The sequence below is a fragment of the Aulonocara stuartgranti genome (genome assembly GCF_965226115.1).
Source record: "Aulonocara stuartgranti genome assembly, chromosome: 13".
NCBI classification, from domain to species: domain Eukaryota; kingdom Metazoa; phylum Chordata; class Actinopteri; order Cichliformes; family Cichlidae; genus Aulonocara; species Aulonocara stuartgranti.
This window is the reverse complement of record NC_138949.1, coordinates 22,057,234-22,079,386: the sequence shown is the minus strand read 5'-3', so window position 1 is coordinate 22,079,386 and position 22,153 is coordinate 22,057,234. Positions and strand designations below refer to the sequence as shown.

General features: G+C 41.3%; 1 protein-coding gene across 4 annotated transcripts in view; it reads right to left on the bottom strand.

The window, feature by feature from the left end:
• Positions 1 to 22,153, bottom strand: part of ctbp2a (C-terminal binding protein 2a) — an 86,981-nt gene that overhangs the window by 19,291 nt on the left and 45,537 nt on the right. The window lies entirely within an intron of this gene.

Genomic DNA, 22,153 nt, shown 5'->3' with positions numbered 1-22,153 from the left:
GGAATTCAATGACTGCACACATGAGCTACTTTGAACTGCTCACAACAACATAGCATGTAGCTCAACATGTTTGGTTTGGGTTTTACCTTTCCTGACGCAACCCCGAAGGGATTTGTGACTCTGGCTGGAATCAAACTTGCAACCTTCTGCTTGCCAAGCAAATGTGCACGCAGTCTGTACACATAAAGCTACACAAAAAAACGAATAACAGGCTGTTGTTCTACATCCAACATCGAGAAATGGAAACTCTGGGTTAATTTAAAAAGGAGCTTTGCAGATTGTCGTCACCATCCCAGCTCTGGCTGTGATATTAGCTGACATACAAACACGTGCATGTATTTTTATGGGGTTATTTAATCGAATACTCTGGTTCTATTGCTCTGTTATACTCAGTGAAATGTCAAAATATGGGGCCAGGGAGTAAAACTGCAGTGAGGAAAAACTTGAGACTCTGTATCATCATATCTTTAAAATTTAACAGCTCAAGTGGATTGCCTATTTGTTGGATGGATTTGAAGACAAGACTGATTACTTTTAAAGCTCCGGATGGGCATTTAAAGGAGCAATACGCCAATCTTTCACCTCACAATTGTATGAAATCTTCTGCAACCCCGGAGGGAAACGAAAGTGTGTGACATTATTAACAGAAGGCATGAGTCACAAACTCAAGTAGCGGGGTATAAAAGAAGCAGAGTTCGCAGGGTGGCAGGGTTTAATGAAAGAGGCTGCAGAGTTGCATTATGGGAAAAGTTTCTCCATTGAGGCCTCTGTTGCTTTGATTTTAATAACGCTTTTCAAAATCTGTTTCTTCTGAGCTCTAACTCTATGAAAGCACAGCACACAGGCCTCCCCCGTGGCTCTGTTAGCGAGCTCAAACTAGCAGATTGATTATAATCTGTTAATAGCTGCTTGAAATTCACTTTTATAGACTTGTTTAGATGAAATGATACTCTGTTAGTTATTACTGCCATTGTTTTGCTGGTGATTTTTTTTATGTTATTGCTTTGGTTCTATGTTTTATGTTTTGCTGAATTTATGAGTTTTACAACAGATATATGAGCCACTTTATAACTCAGCTTCATAAAATACTTTGGAGATAAAGAGACAGTTTTTATTATATTCTATTATATGACAGCCATTACTAATATTATTACTGTGCAGCGCTTTGGGGATATTATTGAAGCAATATTATTTGCAAATGTGTGCGGACAGTTGTGACTATTTCAGTCTGTATGTCTGTATCTGATTTGTGAATACAAGCGAAGATCTGTCTTCAGATTAAAACTGCATCACTTGAAATGTGTGCAATCACCAATAATATGTTTTGCTGATGTGTATACAACTTTAGAAAACTGTAAATGCAGTCAAAAAAATAATTAGAAAACTCTAACTAATTAGTATCAAGAGCAAATGATAATTATTAGTTTCCAGCAAAGACACTTATGTCGTCTTTCTATAGCCAGGGTTTTTATTTTACTTCACCTGCATTCTGCTTCCCTTGCGGTGAATCTACAGCCTGTGAAAGTGGTGGAAGTGTCTAGTGATTTAACCATAGTCCTGCTGGGCTGTAAAGGTAGATAGTATATCAAAAGCAAAAAGTCAGGCACCAGTCGCCCAGGGCTAGAGACCAGTTGGTGACTGCCTGGCAACCACTGGTCGCCAGGGAAAAGTGAGTATTCCCCAACTTGCTGCATGTGAAATCAACTGCTAAAACTACAGACAAGTATGCTTTGACACCAGTCAGCGACTGTCCTCCTGGTAAGCACCATTTACTAAGGAAAAATGTGTATTCACAAACTAGTTGGCAGTTGCTTGCTGTCATTAGGTGAAATTGGTGCAAAGGAGTAAACAGTGCTTAGCTGAAAACCTCTTTGTAATCGATTTGTTCACCAGCAGACTGCAGCAGTTTGCAGCAGTTGTTTGCATGGAAGACACCTAGCAAAGCCAGCACAAGGAGATTTTTGGTGCAGCTCCCTCTTCATGACTGATTTTACACAGCGATTACCAGCAGCAACCACTCTGCCAACCAGTTCAGGGAATACATATATTCTTCCCTAGCGACCAGACATTCCCAGATAGATGCCATCTGGTCTGCAGGGTTTTGTGACTGAGGAAATTGGGGAACTGTGTTAGCCAAGGCTGCGATAGACTGTTTTGTCTCTCTTTTCTGCTCTTCTCGTCCTCTGACTCCTCATTGGTCAAGCATGGCAGTCCCTCCCTGGGAGTGGTTCTACTGGAGGTCCCTTCCTGTTCAAAAGGCGTTCTTCCTCCCCAGTGTCACCAAATGCTTGCTAACAGGGGATCATCTGACTTTTAGAGTTCTCTAGTTTACCTTACCTGTCGTAAACTGACAGTAGGTACTCTAAACTGAATAAATATCACAGGCTCTTGGCAGGTGAGTCACTAGTTAATTCCTGATGGCCCCTCCATCTAGCTTTGCTGTCATAACTGAGGAGCATAGAAAATGTGAAAAAGTGTCTTTTGTTAGCCTTTGAAGCAAAGCATTCACAATTTTCACTCATAATAAAAAGACACACAAATGTTACACACACATTGAGAGGCTTGTCCACTTAAAATTCTCAGTACACAAAAAATGAATATATCTTTGGAAAGTCTCGCTCGTATTTAATATATATTATGTTTTACACCTCTATTAAGAATTCCTGCTGAAAGCAGTACTTGATACAAAGTCTTCAGAAGGTATAATCTGAAAAAAAGTGGCTTCACTGTGTTTCTTCAGAGTATAAGATGAAAGCTTTTATTATTCTCACCGGATGGACTCATTTTGTATGTGTAGGTGTGTTTGATGTGTGTTAGTGAGGTAGGTCCAGAGAGAGGACTCCAGCTCGCCAAACACACCTGTGGCTCCACAGCTTTCCCTGCGCCTTGCCTCATCACACTCCTGCCGAGTTCATTATCCGACTGCAAAATACTGCTATCATCCAGGAGTCACACACAAGGAAACATATTCGACTTGTGCATATACACACGCGAGAAAAATGCAAACACACACACCCAGAGATAAAAGGAGAAAATCAGTTGCTCATACTTTGTACACAGATAAACAAGTTGCAGCTGGCGGGAAAAATCAGTCACTTACAGGAAGTAGGTCAAAAAGCTGTTGATTAATTATTACCTGGTGGTTAATCGTCTTTCTCCGGCCTAATAAGGCAGAACGTGGCACCGCGGTTAACACATGATGAATCTGCGGATAATTAACACTTAACAAAGCTGTTAATGTGAGTCTTAATGACTCGGATCCCTGACCAGTGATTTGAAGGAGCTCACTGGTGCTGAACAGAAAGACTGAATCTTCCTTCAGACGCTAAGCTACAGAAAAAATGACAGCGTGTCAATGAGCAACTGTACGTTTCGTGTACTACAATTAAGAGACAGTTCACACAATAAGAGCAGCCAGGACAGATACTGATGTATAACATCAATAATTCTTACAACTTTACCCTCACATTTGCAAATTTTAGACTAGAAGAATCAACCGATTAAAGTAACTGCAACAATTTTTAACTGCAATAACAGTATGAGGAGGAAAAGCTCACCTAGCAGTGGTGCTAACATACACTTTTCCTTTATCATGTTTATTTAAATGAAAAATTTTGTTCATAGCTAATTGTTTTTAATCATTCCTCTCGATCATTCAGTTCCTAACAAAGAATGTCTGGTTCACTTTATGGTTCAGCCACACTAGAATAAAAGTAGAACAACAACCTCCTTGGGACTAGGAAAAATTGGTGGTTGCCAAGTGATTGGAGTGAATTTTTTCCATTTCACAGACTGATTACAACTACTTGCAGCGAACAACTGATGGCCCAGAGATTCTCTAAGCAACCACTTTTGATTGCACGATGACTCTTGAGAGCTAGCCTGTCTCTACATCACAGCAACAACTCTCAGACAGACTGGCGAAAGTTTGCAAATTGAAAATTTTAAGCGCAAACAGATTACCAACGTGCTGACTCAGTTTGCACCAGTGTCAAAATTGGTGACCAATCATTTGGATATTGTGGAGATTTTAGTTGTGTGGAAAGGCAGGATGAGTTTTGGAAGTGATCCAGTCAGAGGTGATCTCTTCCTGCAGTAAGAATTGGGAGGAAGACGAGAATCGACATATGGACACATTTTGCATATGATGTCTAGGAAAATAAAACACTAGTGGAGCAAGTGTAAACAGTGTGGAGCAACTCTAACTGTAAAAACCCCAAAAAATGTTACGCTTTATATTTTAGTCAACTCAGTCAACTTTAGATTTAGTCTACTATAATCTTATGAGATTTACTCCACTAAGACTAAAAGAATTTTAGTCAAGAGACTACAGTGTCGAAGTGAATGTTTGTCTGCACAAATGAACACAACTCATTTGCAGCTGCAACTATTTTTTGGTTACATTGCTATGTCTACGCAAGATTGCAGATTGTCTTGGGCACCATTGTGCAGTAAAACGACATCATCATTTGTGGAATTTCTGTTTCAGATCCATGGTGTTCTGGCTGGAGTTTGAATATAAGCAGTTCATGGGAATTTCTGTCAATGTGAATTACTGTAGATGGCAACAGGTTTGCAACAGACGGCAACATATTTGCGATTTTTGTCAATTTATTACAAGTAATTGTCAATTTATAAACAGAATACATGTCAACTCGACTCCACTGAATCACAAACGGAAGTTGCTTTGCAGATGGCAACTGACTTTGAGGGGTTCCAAACCAGGTACACTATCACTAAAAATTCACAACACAAATCCTGAGGTAACCAGCCAGAAAGATGGTCGAAACACCTTGTTTGCATTGTAAGCCATTAAGGTCTTCATGCCGTAAGCTCATCATCAGTTTTGGAAGTATAGTTGCTTTATTGTACGTCTCATTACTACGGGCTTCTGTAAACCACACGTTGATTACCACAGTGTCATTATTGGTCCTTGTGGAATATAACTGGGAATTAATCAGCTTGTAGCTGCACGCGGCTGTAATAACAGTCATCTTTATAAATGCGAGCAGAAAAGTACCTTCTGTTTGCTGATTTTAGATGATTAGCTTAAGAGAATCAGGCACACTTTTTCCCCCTAATAATTACAAGATGACAATTTTGGGTTGTGTTAGGATCATGCATTAGTTATTTTGCGCTGATGAGAAAACAAAGCCGGCTTGTGGAGGTCATAAAATAATTATTCCACAGGAAAACAAACACATGACAAGCTCCGCTGTTTATTCAGATGGTAAAAAGCCCACAGGAGAGCACATAAGTGAGTCTTATCCCAATAATTCATCTCTATTTGTTGGTCTCTTGTAGAAAACCTGATTGCATCTGGTTGCTTTTCTGTCTGTATATATTAGAGTATCTGTTTATGTGCCTCTCTTTGCCTCCCTGGTGGGGTCAACGTCAGCCTGGGGTGTTTATCAGCAGCTTGCCAGCTGTTCCACCCAGCAGCCAAACCCAGAACCTGGACTCAAGGAAACACAAAAGCAAAGCCAGAACTCTCTCCGTGTCCAAACAGAGTCCCACCCAATACCAGACTCCTTCTTTAGCAGGGCAAAAATTCACCACAGCCATTATTCAAGTCCTACTTGCTGTTACATAAACTTCTGCAAGCAGCAGAAACAACACGAATGAAGACGGTTTACATTAGGCTGCAAGATATTTTGGCTGGTAGTCTTAGGGATAAAAATGCTAATTGCTTGTGCCAATTTCCTGTTATTGTGCACAAAGTATTTATCAAAGCACAACAGCCAGCATTGTGTATAAGCCAGCAAGTAATAAAGAAACAAAGCCAACAGCTTGACTAACTAAATCTAAACCATGTTCAGTGTGACAGCAGATAGGCTTATCCAGTGGAGGTCATGTGTTGCTACATCCCTCGTGGGATGCTTGAATGGCCTAAAGTTGATATCATCCTAAGCCAACGCTAATCACAAACTGGATGATTTGTCAGGAAGTATGAAAACTTTTGGCAGAGCTGGCAAGCGCGAACTCTCAACCACAAATGGATTACAGATGTTCCAAACTAAAAAGCCTTTTTGGATTGTGACAACAGAAATAGAAGCAAAAGAAAAGGAAGCAGGACTCGTAGAAATATCTCTCCTTAGTGAATACGATCTGGTGTCTAATTCTCTCATTTGGAAGGACTGATCTTGGAAAAGCAGCTCAGACACTGCCAGACGCTGTGAGTCACAGTTTTCAGAGGGAGAAGAATCATTTCCTAAATAGAGCGCAAACAATCAATGAAAGAAAATAAACCTTTGCTCAAATAAACCTCAAACCTGTGTCTCTCCCCCTGGATTTGGAAACTGTTCTTTAAATTGGTTTTTAATAACATCACACTACATCAGTTATCTTTTTCTCCTCTGGCTCTATTTTCTCACAGATTTTGAGCTCTGGTTTTCAACATGACTTGGTTGGTTTACAAAGACCAATTTATTTGGAAGTTAATCCACTCTCTCCCCACCCCCACCCTCCAGATTTACTTGAGGCTTGTTTTTGTGTGTGTCCGTTTTTTTTAGGTTGTCACACACTTTGAAGTGCAAATGGTCCACTCTGGGACTGCAGAGACGTATTAACTTACCTGCACTATTGTGATTTCGTGAATAATTTCACTGTGTAGTCTGCCATCTCAAATCTCTCATAATGGCTTTCTGAGACAAGTTAGCGTCCTCACTAACAGAGGAATGAAACACTTTAGAGACTCTTTTATATCCTGACGTCATTTTAACTGACTCTCAATTACAGGTGACTGCTTTTATTAAACCCTTGCCACCCCAGCCGCTCATTCTTTTCACTTTCCTCTTGCCCTCACTTGCTCCATTTCTCATTTCCTTAAGTGAAAGGTGGTGAGATGCTGCTAAATTAATCGAGCCGGTGTGACACATGCCACGGACGCTCAAACACTGGCCCCCGTATCAACGGAACAATAAGACTGCAAAAACAAAAGGAAGTGAGGAAGATTTTCCATGGCACGATGATGTCAGGGACACAGTGGCGGTCGCTGAGTTCACAGCGAGCTTTCAGAGAAAACTATTCTGCAGTTGATGCAGGACCAAAATGGGCTCAATGGGCTTAGGACCAACAGCTGGTTCTGGTTACCTAGCAACTCCAAAGCTGGGGGGCCTCAGTGATGGGATAGTCCAAGAGTGAGAGGAAGGGGAGGAGGAGGTGGAGGAGGGGGCAAGCTGTGGCAAGTGCAGCAGGTAGACAGGAAAAGCTTGATTAGGGGATATCAAATCTTAACCCTTCGCATGCCACCCATACCTGGCAACCCAGTGAATGAGGTCTGTATAGCAGAAGTGGCACAATCATGTTTATCTGCGGCATTTTTCTTCCAGGGAGACATTGGGAATACAAACACAGCTCAGTCCTGTGCACACGCACACACATCAACACAGAGTTTGGCCGCACTTAAGTTCGCACACACCCACAGATGATAGCCATTAATGACCAGCGTTTATCCCGGGTGTCGCAGATCTTGTTAAATAAAACACCGAAGGGCATTTGCGCCTCTGAATGCGACAGCCCCCATCTACTCTACTTCTTTTTTCATTGCTTTCGTGCACGTTCGTTCACATGCTACTCAAAATCTAAACCACCAATGTCACAGTCTGCAACTGTGCATACATGTTAACAAGAACCCGGCGCCTGTGTTCTTGGGAGTGTCTGCTTTCTTGAGTGTGTTTACGATCCCTTGGCATCTGTAGAAAAAGAGGGGGTGTGTGTAATCTTTTCTTTGGCAGACTTGCTTTCTCAAGGCCCCCACCGGACCAGCTACGCTGCCGCCACCCTAGCCTGTCTCTTGTTCCACTATGTGGACACACAAAGACATTGTTTGTCCTCCCCTCTGCCTGCCTGCACCCCTCCCCACTCACACCCCCCCCCACCTCCAAAGTTATCACCACCAAAAATGCTCTGCCAGATGGGTGAGGGAGTGACGGGGATAGAAGAACAGGACGAAATGAATGTGTGTGTGTGAGAGAGAGAAGCGTACGCTCGCATAAAGATATCACAGGTGCCGTCTGTGGTAAAAACTGACCACAATGCAAAGTGAGGATGAAGACAGGCATCCATCCTCTTTAAATGCTGCCCTTTGTGCGCCGCTAGCGTGGACTACAAACAATCGGCGTTTGGAGACAAAAGCAGCTGTCAGAGCTGATAAACAGCAGACAGTGCACTCCGGCTTTACTTCACACGCACACATCGAAAAGAGCGCATCCAGGTCAGGAGCGCACGTGCGCACGCACACACACACACACGAGGGGTGGGGGGCGGTGGATATAACATCTCAGCTTTGCTATCATTCACAAAAAGCACAGATACAAAATCAATCAGCTATGTCCTTGCAGCATCATAAATGGAACTTGTTTGAATTTTGCAGGGTCCCAGTGAAAACTAAAGGTTTCATTTACTACTGTGAAAAGATGCAGCTCTGCTTTTTGTTTACAGTAAACAAATCAAACAAAATACCCTTTTTTGCAATAATTGCAACCAGTTATTAAAATCATAAACGGTTACAGATCAAGTTTATTCCAAAAATGCAATTTCCATGCTAGCACCGATTGCGCCTGTATTCTCAAGTAGAAATAAATTATTAGACTTGGCAATACAAAAAATGTGTTACAGGCCACAATCGCACAGCAGACCATTAACCTTTACGCGCAGCTAATCACACGCTCATTCTCCTGTGACCTTTGACCCCAGAAATGACAACTCATCCAAGCTCGCCGTCCTCTTGCTGCTGTGTAGAGACCTCTGTGGTTTCAAACCAAGGAAGCACTGAACGCACTCACATGGGTGCTTGCCCTCGTCCACGCACACACACTGTTTTCATGACACACTTCATTGCAAAAACATAAGAGGCTCATTAGCCTTAAAGCCAAATCCAGCCTCCCCCCACTCCCAATCCACACACCCACACCCCTCACAGTCACCCACACAAACACACACACTCCACAGCTTTTTATTATTATCCTTGATGAGTGTACGAACGCACACGTATGCATAAGACAATGTGAAACATGCTCCTTGCCTGGGAAATGTCTCCACATTCTTCAAATCAGGTGCTGCACATGGCAGAGGAAACGTACTGATGAGGGGCAGAAAATAAAAAAGAAAAAGAAGAAGAAGAAGAAGTGGGCGTTGGTGTATTCTCACACAGTATGCCCTGGGGTTATCCTCTCCTCTCCTCTCTGCCTCCTACTCCAGCCTCCCTCCTCCCTCTCTGTCTTCCTATGCTGTCTTCTCTTGCTCTCCCCTCTGCTTGTTTCCAAATCTGTCCTCCTTCGTCACCTCACCCCCAGAAGTTCCATTTCAATTTCTCAGACGACTTGTACTCTTAAGGGGAGGAAAAAGAAAACCCAACCAAAACGTATGGTGGCACAGGAGGGCAGTGGGTGAGGGGGAGGACAGGAGAGCGAGAACTACGATCGTCACTCCCCCCACCCGTGCAGTTAAGGCACTGCTTTCAACTCCTTTAATCTCCAGAGAGGAGGAGGGGAAAAAAAAATCGGGATCTCTATTTGTCTTCAGCCAGCAATCAGCACTTCTCTAGCGCTCTCCTCTTTCCGCCTCTTCAGCCAGATCAGTCGTATCTTTCCTCCTCAGCCTCCTCTTCCCTGCTCCGTCTTCCTCTGCTCTCCCTTCACAGCAGGTTTGGGCTATTCATTCAGACGTCAGGCTCACTCCGTCAGCCTTTTGTTGCAAGTCACAGAAAGACGGAGAGAGAGCCAGGGAGAGAGAGAGTAAGAGAGACAGAGAGAGAGAGAGGAAGGCGTGGGGGGAGAAAAATGTGAAAAAAAGAGAGAGAGAGAAAAAAAAGAGAAAACAATCCGGTGTCACGGCTATGCAGAAGAATTTCAAAATGAAAGAGGGGGGAAATAAAAGAGTCGAAGGAGAGGGGAGAAAAAAAATCCTTGAAGAGCACCAGTCACGGGGAGAGGTGCAGCGCTCCTGGCACACGTATGACTCCCTCTTTCATTCTCTCCGACCTTCCCCTCCGCTCAACATATTTTCCTTTCGCTCTTTTTTCCCTCCCCTCCCTCCTTTCAGCCTTTCCTCCCTCCCTCCCTTTCTGTTTTATTATTTGTGATCTGGCCTTCATGGTCCTTTAAGAGTGCCAGCTCTCCCCCACCACCACCACCACCAACTAGCCCTCCGCCCAACCCTTTCTCAGTTTCATTCCCCCTTGTTCACAAACTCATCTTCACAATCTCAGCTGCATTTTTCTCTTCCGCCACCCTCTCTTCTCACTGTTTGAAATGGACATGATTAGATATGTTTTTCACTTTATAACCCCTTGGATGAAATTTCAAGGCTTAAACACCAGGATGTTTGTCAGTTGCAAGATTGCACAAAGATGTAAGATGTAGATTTTGGTTGCATACAAGGACAAAACGTGGTCGGAGCCTTCACATGGGGGTGCTATCATATGCATGCACATTTCTGATTTAATAGAAAATCCAGCAGTTGCGAAATTAATTCCCAATATCTAAAAGTTTGTAGACTCTCTCTCTCTCTCTTTCTCACACACACTGACACTCACCTGCTACTGAGCTCTTTAGAGCTCCTCCAAATGCAAGTACAGCAGATCCCTACAATTAAAGTTTTAAAGTTACGGTAATCCTTCCTGGAGTCTAACGGATCCCGGGATTTGAAGAGTAACAGATTAGGATGTTTACTACGACACCAGTCTGAGAGGATGGCTAAATACCGAGACGCCGTTTCTAAAAAAGGACTCTGATAGTAAAGGTTAACAAGTCTGTCTGAGTTTCTGGGTCATTATTTGTACCACAACACTGCTTTTCAGAACCCGAAATCCAGTTATTAAGATGTCAGCTCATTTCTGATACAAAATATTATTTTTTGCCATACACGAGTCAAAAATTTCAGGTTATTATCTTAAAATTTTGACTTAATAACTAATTTCAAGTTGTTTTTTTTTTCAATTTCTAAAGTTCAGATAATAGCTAAAAATTTAGATTTATAGAATTATTTCTTTTTTCTAAATTGTTCAAAAGTAGTACAGATAATTAAAGATATGAATGATGTGCATTAATGCTTTATAGCTGGGGTGTCATACAGTCAAGCATACAGTCTAGGGGCAAGAACTGAGCAAGGCAAAGGGTCTAATTCAGCCTACTGGTTGGTTTTAAAGAAGAAGATTTGGACTTTTTTTTTTTACTGTATTTCTGTCAGTTTTACAGCCTTCTAAATTACAAAATCATCAAGGTAAGTAAGTGGCAGATAAAATGACAGAAACAGATGTTTTTATTGTTAGTAATGCATCAAATAACAGAAAAGTCCATGTGTTTCATTATTTACAAAAAGTTGGGTTTTGTTTTTTGCAGTAAAATAAATACATGTATCACGCATTAAAGAACTTAGAGTTCTATGTTTTATACTTATGGGACAAAGTTCTCCTAATGAGTTCATTTTCAGTATTTTTCACATTTATTTCATGAGGTTTAACCCCAAAGAGCCATCTCTATTAGCAAGGATTTATATTTGAAATTACACTTCTCTTTCTTAAGACATGTCAATGATTAGATGTGTAGTTAAACTTCTTTACACTGGCTATGTTCACTGATCCAGTCCACTAAACACCTAATTGGGTCGTGTGTGGCCCATGATGCAAAATGAGACTGACACCCCTGTTTCATAGGTTAAGGTAGATTTAACCTTTAGGTTTCTAAATTCAAGTTTAAAGAAGCTCCTGAGACAAGTTTAACCTCTTAAGCCCCAACGCACCCTGATACGGGGGCAAAAGGCAGGAGATCAGTTAGGCTTGGGGCTTAAGAGGTTAAGGACCTGACATAATAATATCTATTCAGGCTGCTCATATATTTATGATCTCCAAATATGCAACAAGAGTGTTTTATTTTTAATTTGGAAAAATTAACACACACAAATGTGTTTCATATTTGTTGTAAGATGCCAACTAGCTTGTTGTAAAAATGGTGAATTTACAGGATTTCTACTGCTCTCTTTCTTTCCTTATCAACCACTCAAAGTGTTTTACATTCCAACCCACAATCGCCCACTGACACACACGCATACATCGGGGCAGATTTATTTTTTAGGTGGTTTCAGCATCTTGCAGTAGAACATTTTGAAACCTGTACCGGAGAAGCCGGGAGGTCAAAACGATGACCTTCTGATTGGTGGACGACCTGCTACAGCTCCAGAGCCGACCGCCTCCAGCTGCCCAAAACGAATGTCAAATTTTGCATCATTCTGCACACCGAAGGCCAAACATCTAAGATAAGCAACGATAAACAAAATATTTCTTGGAGTTGATGGTGGACTTACAATGTTTTATTTATTATGATCCTATTTCAGCTGTGAAAATGTCTTCCATATACGTTTTTGTGTAAATGTCTTGAAGTGAATAAATTCTTACTTTTTTTAAATCTTTAAATATTGGAGCAGGGTTAAAAAAAAAGAAGAAGCTAGTTTTAGTCAATAAACCAAGGACACATGCTGCCATCAATGTAAAGCACACAGTGTGGCTCAGCATGAAAGATGAGAGTGGATGACATGAATGAACTGTGTGAATTTGTTGAAACGGTAAACTGATTATTTCTTTTAGTTAATCAAAGAAAGAAGCCAAAGAAACAACCTTGACAATCTTTTATTGAAACAATGGGAACGCAGCATACTTTTTGGACTGTCACTATATTGCAAAGTTAAAAAAAAGCAAATGTTAGCAAACACTGAACACTTCTGATTAAATAAAGAACAAAGTATACCACGTGTATAGTAACACTGGCGCTCACATTGTGATGTGTTTAGTGTAAGCCCAACCGAAGTGTGGTGAGTTTAAAGGACTTCATTGAGGAGGTTTGGTTACAACATGTAACCAGAGCCCGCAAACCAGGCCTGGAGTAAAAAAGTCTCATTCATGAAAAGAGAGTGCCTGACTAAGAGAGCCTACTGTATAATTTGACCTCTAAAATTCGCCATCCCATCTGCCTCCTGTGATCTGCATGTCGTGCTGCTGCCAAATGACTGAAGCACAAACGGCATTCCGGGGGGACGAGTAAGAAGAGAAAAGGGAGAAAAAGACATGGCACAGCTGCAGGTGGACAACAGATGCTGAATTTCACCACATAAATTCTTGTTCCCATCCACTCTCCTTCTGCGCATCCCTCCAGCTCTCTGACTCGCCATCATCTCTTCATCCACCTTTCTCTTTCTCGGTGACTTGAGCCAACTGGCTTCACTAGAAAGAGGATGAGATGTTAAGAAGATGTGAGAGACTGAGTGGGTCTATGTGTGTGTGTGTGTTTGTGATCACGATGAATGGGGGGAAGGCATCACTTTTTTCAGCCCTCATCCCGGCTAGGGATGGGTATCGAAAACCGGTTCTTGTTGAGAACCGGTTCCCACTGTTTCAATTCCTTGGAATCGTTTGCCACTTTTATAAACGATTCCCTTATCGATTCCAGTCGCCCCGAATGACGTCATCACGTTGAGTAGCGTCTTTTACCCAGTAGGAAACACGGCGCCTGAGCGGCACAAACGCTCAAAAGTTTGGTTACACTTTATGAGAAAGGATGACAACAGGGCAACGTGCAATACTTGCAAAGTAGAGATTTCATCAAAGGGAGGAAACACTACGAACATGCAAAAGCATTTGCTCAAAAAACACGCGATTGCGTTCAACGAATGTCGTGTTTTTGATCCGCTCCGGACTAGCGAAGCTCAACCCAGCAGCAGCGGTAGCGTTTCCACGTCCTCTCCCGTTAATACTGCAGGTAACTAATCAATTAGCATTGCACATTATGTTAGCGCGATTTACCTTATTACAAAACCTGCTATTACTGTGCGTTGCATTTAGATAACCATGATGAGAGAGACAGAGTCTGGCTGGCTCAGATGCTGGCAGTTCTCGCTGCAGTCTACCGGTAGCGTCTCCTTTCAGGCCAGGATAGACGAATGTCACCGAGCAGTGTCTAAGTTTGTGGTCAAAGGCTTGCACCCATTTGCCACAGCAGATGACCCCGATTTCACTTTGGTAAGTGAATGTGTTTAATTGTAGGCAGGGACATTACTGGATATTCTTGTGTAATTGCTACAGAATAATTTATGTTAAACTTTGTTATTGCTACAGGAGAATATTTATTTTATTATTTTACATATACATTTTTTTTCCTGGGGACCCTGTGACACCCCATTGAAGAGCCGTAGGCTGTGGATCTCTTAAGATCTCACTGTTGGGTTTGTAAGGCCATGTTACTCCTAAATTTCTATCTTGTTCAAAGAGAAGATATAAAACACAGTTCTAAGCTAATTGACTTTAGTGTTCTCCTTTTTAAAAAAAAAGAATCGATAAGAGAATCGATAAGGAATCGAATCGTTAAACAGAATCGAAAATGGAATCGGAATCGTTAAAGGCTTATCAATACCCATCCCTAATCCCGGCTGCAAATTTGGACAAGTAGAGTGCAGACAGGAATCACATATCTGATTTCGATGTAAGACGCTGACTCATTTATCAGTAATCTCTCTTTTAAATAATTTTTAAAAACATAATAGAAATTCAGGATTGGAAAATCCAATGACGGCTGTTCATATGCATGAAAACACAGGTACGCACAAACGCAAATCCTCGCGCGAGACTAAAAACACTGTGAAACACAAATCCTATTTACAGCCCCCCTCCCGTGATCCTTAACACGGCTGACATACCTACTGAGAATTGTACAATATTTTCCTTGGGTGCAAATGAAATTCATCTGCACCTCTAAACATATCCAACCCGTTGGCTTCTGGTAAAACACTGCCGAGCAGAGTGTCAAGTTTTGCGCATATTCACGTTCAGCTTATTCGTTGTTCGCCTCAAAACACATGAAGATTTAATTTTCTCAAAATGAATAATTCAGAGTGACTCTCTGGTCACTGAGGAAAAGAAAAGAGAGAAAAAACAAGAAGAAATTAGACAGGAGGTGGTAGGAAAGAAAACGAAGGGAAGGAAGTGAGAGGAGAAAAGGTCTTTTTTTGATGAGGAAAGTAAACATAAGCTTTCAGCTTCTCAATTTCGTCCCACTCCTTTTTCAGGCAAGTTTTGTTTTTTGTTTTGTGTATTTTATGTTCAATATAGGTATTTGTTGTGCCTGAAAATGAATAAATAAATGAATGAATTTATTGCTTTCTTTTTTCTTCTACCTTTGAGCTACAACTGTTTGAGGATTTGACCTCGACTGCCTGTCTTCTCTTTGCTGTTAATCACTTCGTATCTCTCTGAAATAACAGAGCAATTTAGCCAGAAAGGTCAGACTTTCTCTTTAAAGGCCACCTTGGTACCATCACTGCAACATTTGTAAATTAACAGACACCTGGCAAGTGTTATCCACTCTCAGAGGCTTTTACGACATGTTAAATAACACTTATACAAATCCAGGGGAAGATTAATAAAACTGTTCTTGAAATAAGTCAGTCGAGCCATCAGTCAATAAACAGAAAATCATTTATCATTTACTGGTTTTAGCTTCTCGTGTATAAAAGTTTTCACTTTTTATCTTTAAATGCTTGAATTCACATTTTGCTGATGACATGTTTTTGAGCAAATTGTTGCATAGCTTGAATCCCCAGGCCACAGGGAAAAAAAAGTCACATTATCATTTCACTCTCCATTTTCCACATTATTTACAAGTATGACATCAGCTTCTTTGGATCTGGGAACAGAGCTCTGCATGGATTGGCAGTGTCCTCACCCTGCACTCCCTCACTCGCTTGCTTCGTAATGGCACAACAGAGTTTAAAATAATCTACCCATTTGTATTCCTCAACCATTTCTAATCTAATCTATAGCATCCTTCTCTGCGCTGAACTGCGATCTTTGGTCTTTCTTCCTCAATCTGTTCTTCTGTCTTTGCTTGGGTTCAGTCACCTCACATCTTCAGATTACTCATTTCCCACATTTTCTTGCAGCTAGGCTCTACAACCCACAACCACAGTCAAGAATGAATGTGCTGAGCTATTACGTTTGAAACATATTTCTCCCATTACCTCTTTCTCTTTTCCCTAAGAAAGACCAAGAGGCAAGTATGAGACAAGAGGGAACGACAAAGAAACACTGGAAACAATTTAATGTTAATTTAAGACAAAAAGAGGGGAAAACATGAACGGAAAATGACTACTCAATATTCGTATAGATGTAATCCCAACAGAGTCAGTGCCTGATAACGGGAACATCTGGAGGGGAGAGAGAGACTGAGAGACTGAGCACCGTGCCTTAACAGATGCCACCAATACCATCTGCAAATGTCCATTTACACAATCTCTCATAAACACATCTTACATACACTCACAAAGAACTTAACTGGGAACAGCTGTGCAATCCAATGCATTTTTATCAAGCACTTCAGTTTTTAATAACATTGCACACTGTACTATCACTCCCGGTAGTCTTGGCTGCTGTGGCGTAGGGTCCAGTAAGGGGTATAAATAAGAGATAAGATCCAATAAGACAAGATCCAACAGCATAGCAACTGTATTCATCCCAAACTGTCCTACAATTAGTAATTTGATTCTTCTTAACAAAACAATTGAGGATCACAGGTGATGCCTCTACTTACTTTGTATGCAAAGAAGCCTATCAATTTACAGTATCTCTCACACCATTGCATCACCAGCAACAGCCTGAACTCCTGATACAAGGCAGGATGGAACCTTGCTTTCATTTTGTTTAAGCCAAATTCTAACTTTACCGTCCGAATGTTGCAGGAACAATCAAGACTCATCGGATAAGGCAGAATTTTTCCTCTATTGTCAAACTTTCACAAGCCAATATGACCTGTAGCCTCCTTTCACTCCTGTCAACTAAGAACAGGAGTGATACTCGGTGTGGTTTACTGCTTCTGTACTCCTTAGCTTCAAGTAGAGCTGGGCGATATATCGAGTTTTTAAAACATATCGATATATTTTTATACGAGATATAAGATGTGACAATATCCTTTATATCGATATAGTCTATGTTACGTTATAATTATAGTTGTGGAGCCGCAAGTTTGCCTCTCTTTCGTCCACTTTTGTCTCTACGCAACGTTACTCCGCCTCGCCTTCACTGAAGACAACTCCCCCTCCTCCCCCATCGCTTCACGTGCAGGCAGCGACAAGACGGACACGGCAAATCTCCGTTAACGAGTTACTGCGCATCGCCCCATGCATGGGGCTGGACGGCGTCAACGTGCTAACGAGCTAAACATGCTAACGAGCTAACAGCGCTAACCCTAAAATCCTTTCATTCTCTCAAAAGTTGACAGCGCGCCTTATGTATGAATTCTGGTTGTGCTTGATGGCCGCGAACCGATTTTATGTGGTACACGGCGCTCAGCAATCTGTCAAAAATGTTTGAGTACGACTTTGGTAAGCTACGGAGCTGCACCGCTTGATAGATTGTCGGCGCATTACGGCTACCGAGGAGCTTCGCGGAGTGATACGTACTGTGCATCAACGTAATATTACCGTATTGTGTGTGTATAAGGACCATAAATGGCACCTGTAAGAGACGTGGTTATGAAGCGGATTTCAAACTCCAGGCTATCAGTCACACAGTAAAACTTGGGAACAGAGCAGCTGTGAAATCTGTCTGTCTTTGTTATTACGCTCAGCGTCTTTTAGTTTACATTTTGACTGCACAATTGTGAGCTCTTTGTTTAGCACAAAAACAACCTTGTTTTCTTTTATTTATGGAGCATTATTATTTAATGAATGCTCATAATTTAATTTTGAGTAATTTTTTATGTACATCTGTGCTGTATGTTAATAAAAGTGCCTGTGTGACATCTGGGACACAGCTTTGACTAAGAACTCTCTTTTTGTTCTTACTTTATGGCTTAAAAAAAAAATCGAGATATATATCTTATATCGCCATCCAGCTAAAAAATATCGAGATATGAATTTTGGGTCATATCGCCCAGCCCTAGCTTCAAGGTTTGATGTGCTGTGTTCAGACATGCTTTTCTGCATATCTTGGTTGTAACGAGTGGTTATTTGAGTTACTGTCGCCTTTCTATGAGATTGAAGTAATGTCACCTTCAATAAGGCATTTTCTCCCAGAGAATTGATGCTCACTGGCTTTTCTGACCATCTTCTGTAAACCCTAGAGATGATTCTGGGGGAAAAATCCCAGTAGATCAGCAGTTTCTGAAATACTCAGCGCAGCCTGTCTAGCACTAACAACCATGCTGCATTCAAAGTCCCTTAAATCAACTTCCTTCCTCACTCTGATGCAAATAAAGTGGTGGTTTAAAGTAGTGAATGATTTAGCCTTACATAATAATGATAATAATGTGGTTCATGTATGCAGATGGCTGTCCCCTCTGAGCCTCATTCTGTTGTACGTTTCTTCCTGTTAAAAGGGAGTTTTTCCTTCTCACTGTCGCCAATTGCTTGCTCATTGGGGGTCTTCTGACTGTTGGAGTTTTCACTGTATCACTGTGGGGTCTTTACCTTAAAACATAATGTGCCTTAAGGTGACTGTTGTTGTGATTTGTTGCCATATAAATACAAGTGAATTAAACTGAATTGTTTAATCCTTTTTTAAAAACGTTCTTAAGCACTTTTTAGAGTCCTATGCTAGACTGGCAACCTCTCCACTATGCATGTATGGATGCATGGCATTTATTTGGTGGGTAAAAAAAAAAAATTGTGAGCAAGGAACATGGTGGCTAGCCAGAAAAAACCAACCAACCAAACAAAACAACCTTTGACTGCCACCCAGATTTAGGCCAATATGTGACCTTCAAAAGCCAGATGAAAGATTGACAGCCAACCTCATCTCTATGGAGAGTTTAAGGTTGACTGACAGCTGTCAACGCCCCGTTTCCCCACCCCACCGTGCAGCTTGAAGTCATCATCTATCAGAAGCAGAACTATGTCACTTTCTCTCCATCGCTCTCTCTCCCTTTTACTTAATCCCTCAGTCAGTTTAACAACTGTCCGTAGCTTTGACCTGGACCCCGTTAATACATAATCTGCTATCTCCAGAACGAACATGCCACAACCCTCCCCCACCATCGTGCCAGGCCTAAGCAAGCAAGAAAATTGCGGCTAGTGTGTCAGTCATGCATTGCAGAGCAAAGCAAAGCTGACGTGAACTGGCACTGAGTCACCTGGCCAAAGTCCGTGATGAGGGGGTCAACGCCCTCAGCAGGGGTGGAAGTAAAGAAGGTAGAGTCCTAGAGTAGCTTATATTGTGTTTATGCCAGTTTGGGGGTGGGGGTGTCCTAGTTAGCCCTGCTCTAGGGTATTCCATAAAGCATCATATAGTGAGGTTGGTGGGGCCATGCCATCTGCATTTACACATGGGCTATTAATTCAAAGGGAAATTCTTTCTGCTTCTGGATGCAACATATTGCTAATGAATTATTTGAGGTATTCAGAATATCCAATTTACAATCTCATAACTTATTCAACAAAAAATGTTAGAGAAGCATTATTGCTGCCATCTATCCATTTTCTATTACTTGTCCAGATTCAGGTTGTAGGGACAGACCTCTATCTCCCCAGCAACCATTTTCGGCTCTTCAGGGGTGATATCGAGCCACTTGTGAGACCTCATCTCTCTAGTGTGTCCCGAGTCTACCTTCACGAATTCTCTTGGTTGGAAAAACCAGAAACACCTCACCTGCCTGGAGTTAATGCTGCTATTAAGACTAATAGTGTTACCTGATAAAACAACATTGCAACATTTTACCTGACAGGCTGAAACATACTATATTGCTAAGTCTGAATTATGTTATCTTTTTTGGAAAAAAGTAACCAAAACCTCCAAATAACTACTTAGCCATCCCAAAATAAGTGGATGATTTTTTTGCATTTTTTTTTCTAAATGCATTAGCTCAGCCTGCCTTTTTGTATAAGGAAAAAAACGGATGGAGTAAATTTGCAGTGTTTTATGACAATGGAGCGACCCTTTAACCAAAAGCAAATCTGCCTACGATTACCACCAAAACCCATGTTGCCTAGCAACGTACAATTTAGGAACATGCTTTCAGAGCAGCTTTTGCGGACGTGTCCATTAACAGATGAAATTACCAAAGCAACAAATGTCAGCCACATGCAAATGAGGTCTACTCTGCTGACTGTGTGTGTACTAACAATGTGATATATGTGTATGACGCAGACATGAAGAAATCTGTTTCCAAAGCATATTTTGACTATCGAGCAGTGGGGTTCTTTTAATGTCTGCTCTTTTGGGCTTAAAAACAAAAGAAAACAAAGGAACAAAACACACACACACAAGAGGACAACAAAGCTGTCTCCGTTCAATAATGTGTATCCAGCCTGTCCTGTACATTTTAAGTCTATTTCAATCCACTATCTATGTACAGAAGGTCTCACGGAAAGCCAGAAGGCTGGTCTGAGCAAAATGGGACTATCTATGGATTACTGCAGCAAAGGAAGGATTAAGCCTCACTCCCTGTACTCATCAGAACCTGCAAAGAGAGAATGACACAATCACACATCGGCCATCAGCAGTGTAATTCGATTTTATCTGACCAGTGATGCTGCTAGTCAGCCTCGGGTGAGCTGGTGCTGATGGAGAAATCGGCCTTTATTGCCCAGCCTATAAAATCAACTTCTATCAGGCCATGGGATTTAAATATAATTTAGGTAGCCACTCTTGTGCTGATTTAAAGCTTTAATCTGATATCCAAATAAATCTGACCGACTACACAATGAGGATGAATTGACTGAATGCATTTTATTTAATCCGGAATTGAAAAGTGAATTTGGGACACAACCCATTAAATAAACACTAAAAAAACAGAAACAAAGAGGAGTCTCAGAAATAAAATGAATTAGCAGATCTGTTCATGAGGAACAAGGTAAGGCTAATTGCTATTCTACGCAGGTTGGCGGTACACCTTGGCAGGCAGAAGGGCCTGAAGGAATGCTGTGTGGCCCGAGTGGCTATAAAGCTTTTCGAGGCTACCGTGATGCATCCTTATTATCACAATGAGGGAAGATATCTGTGTTTACTGCAACAAGGGCTCAGGGGCCATGGGGAGACGGTGCAAGGCACAGAAAAAGAGGATGTGATCAAAAACAGCTGCAGTTACAATGACACCCCAGCTGAAGAGCTACACAACTAATGCTGCAATCACCATTATGCAACATCTTGAATCCTATACAGTTGTGGCAGAACAAATTCTTTTTTTTTCTTAAATGGCCTGTTGATTTTGCTTTTGCGCCAAATAGTTACCATTTGATACAGCAGATAAGAGCTAAATTATTTTGAAAAAAGCATATCTGCAGAAGGAGTCGGTGGCAAACTCAATCCCACATACTGCACACAGATGCACACACAAGCTACCTCCTGTTCCCACACAATAATTGCACACAACATCTGACTTCTCTAGTCAAAGAAATCCTAATGTGAACTGTTCACACATGAATGCGGTGACTGACAGACTGTAACATGAAGACCGTGCACAGTTGTTAAATTTTAAAACATATCAGAAAGGCTGCTGACAGCTGTTCCTCCCAAATCCTCTATATTGCGCCTCGTCAATGCCATTCGTGTTGTATTTAATGGGCGATATCTCATTCTGACAAAGGAACTGCATGAGATTAGTGAAATGACAAAAGGTCTTCAGAGAAAGTAACAGGAATTCTGACAAATCAGGCTCTCGCAGAGATAAGCAGACGAGAAAGTGAGATGTAAGTATCGGCTTAGGACGTGGGGTAGATTACAAGAATGCTTAAAGCAAAAAGTTATCCTTTTATGGTAATAATTCAAAATCTGGACAGCAGCTTTATAAAAAATAGACAAGGGCAGCAAGAAAAGACACATCATTTATCTACTGTTGATGTAATTAGTGCCAAGACAGGAGAGGAAACAAATGACAGCACAGACCAGAAAGATAAAACGATTCAAAAAGTCTTCCATTAACATTCAAACTGTGTTTGGATTTTTTTAAGGTCAAGAATCATGCATAGCATACCAGTATCCATGCTGAGCTAAATAGATTTCACATACCCCTAGTCTGAATGCTGGTATAAAGCAAAGTATGCTGGTATAAAGCGAAGGCTTATCTGGTATTCACTTACTCATGATTCATCACGACAAAGGATGAAAATAGATTTACAGTGTCTTCTCCTTTTATTTATTTTTTTAAAGAAACAACTGCTGAATGGCTCTTAGAAA